We start from the raw sequence: 2167 nt of genomic DNA on the forward strand, positions 1-2167 counted from the left end.
GGATAAGTTCTGGGATCTAATGCACAACATTGTGATATAGTTAACAATAATGTAATATATATTTGAAAGTTGTTAAGAGAGTAGCTCTTAAATGCTCTTACCACAAAAAAGAAAATGGTAGTTGTATGACATGATGGAGGTGTTAGCTAACTCTAGTAATCATTTTGCAATATAGAAGTATATCAAATCAACACATTGTATACTATAAACTTACACAATGTTATATGTCAATTATATTTCAATAAGCTGGGGAAAATCATAAAACTTGATTTTTTAAAGCTCCCCTGCCCCTGCGAATAGATCTGCTGAAAGCAAGTCACTGAATCTTCCTGAGACTCACCTGTAAAATCTGGTTGCTTTGAGTATTCAATGGTTTAACGTGTGTGACAGAACATCCTACACTCTGGATTACTGTGCATGTGTATAGTGGATGCCATGCTATATTGCCAGGATTCCCTCTTCAGGACCGAAATACCCACTCTCCAGTGGCCACAGCTACATCCTTCTCTATTGCGCTTGGTATAAAGGAGCTGCTTCTCCCACGATTAGGCCTTCATTCTGGGGACAGCCTACATCTAGCATTTGGTTAGTGTGCAGTGCAAAGGCATAACTCTGATCTCAATGCTGAAGAACTCTGAAGGACCATCCCAGCTCTAGAGCTCCCACCAGAGGCCTTTGTTGCAACTGCATAACAGTTTACCTCCCCCTGCCCAGTCCTGCCTCCCTCACTTCCTCATGGGCGTGTTGCTCCTGAAAACGCTCCCAGTAAATTTCCTGCAAGTAAACCTTGGCCTCAGAATCTGCTACCTGGGGACCTCAATTCAAGACAAAGTGTAAATTAACCTTATTTGAATATATTTAATTGTATTCACCTGGAATATACCAAATAGTTTTATGTGGCTATTTTATATTCCTTTTCTTCATCAGACCTCTAGTAGTAAATCCTGTTACTGTACAGCCTCTCAACTTTTAGCAACACACTGCGGTGTCATTTTCCTATTATTGCCTCTTGACAGCATTGCATCCTGAGGCATTTTGAAGCTTAGGTGTTTGGCCTTCCACTCACACACAGAAGAGCTTCCTGGGTGGTCTGCCCAGCAGTTATGGAGAGTTTGGGAACCTGCTGTTCCCCCACAGCTCGCTCTTAACCAGACTTACAACATTAAAGGCTGCATAATGGTACTGAACTGCACCTTATACAAGTCCTTAGGTGGATGTCATAAATGATGCCAGGCAAACACATCGAAGAACCATATTAGCTCAAAACTCTCCATTCAGGTCATAAATGCAGTTGTCATGTTTCAAAAATATTAGACCAGCTACAAATTTTATTTCCCAACCTTGCTAATAAACAAATAAGCAAGTAAAATCACTCTGGAATAAACAATAGAAATAGACCATTTCTCACCATGTCCATTGCTATCTATAAATATAAGTATAATATGAACCGGTCATCCGCCCTTCAGATTACCTTTACTCCCTACAGTTTACTCTCCACCCAGCAGCCACAGTGATCTCTTTTAAAAATATAAGTTAGATCCTGTTACTGCTCTGTTCCATACCCTCCAAAGAGTTCCTAGATTCACTGCTGGCCCCTTCGCCCTCTGATCTCGTGTTACTTTCTCTCCCTCTCTATCCCTCTGTTCCGGTCACACTAACCTGTTCGTGGTTCCTGGAATCTCCTAGGCACATTCCTGTCTTAGTTTCCTTGCTCTGGCAGCTCCCTCTGCCCGCAGTGCTCTTCTGCCAGCCATCTGCTTAGCCAACTTTCTCACCTCTCAGTCTTCACTCAAATCTTTCCTCTCTTGAAGGCCTATTCTGATCACCTGCTTCGTATGGCGACCACCACACCCACCTCTGTCCCTTGCCCTGCTATAATTTTTCTTCTTTTCATAGCACTTACTGCCTTCTAAACCCCTAGGAGAGTTCCTAGCAATGTGTACATAGGGCAGCCTGTTTCTGTAAAATTTGCAAACATATTTTAACTATAATTGGTTGAGACCGTTGTCTGTTTCCACTCTAACTTCCTCTCTGTCAAGCTTTCCCTTCTACCAAGTGGTGTTGACATGGCTGCAGGCATTTCTGAGATCTGGCTAAGGGGAAATCGAGTTGGGGATACATTTAGTTTGGGTGTAGTAGAATGTGATTCGTGATTGGCAGTCACTTC

General features: G+C 42.3%; 1 protein-coding gene across 2 annotated transcripts in view; it reads left to right on the forward strand.

Annotated features, from left to right (window-relative positions):
• Positions 1-2167, forward strand: part of DCDC1 (doublecortin domain containing 1) — a 277601-nt gene that overhangs the window by 191742 nt on the left and 83692 nt on the right. The window lies entirely within an intron of this gene.

This window comes from Pteropus vampyrus, unplaced genomic scaffold (assembly GCF_000151845.1).
Source record: "Pteropus vampyrus isolate Shadow unplaced genomic scaffold, Pvam_2.0 Scaffold76, whole genome shotgun sequence".
In the NCBI taxonomy this organism is placed as follows: Eukaryota; Metazoa; Chordata; class Mammalia; order Chiroptera; family Pteropodidae; genus Pteropus; species Pteropus vampyrus.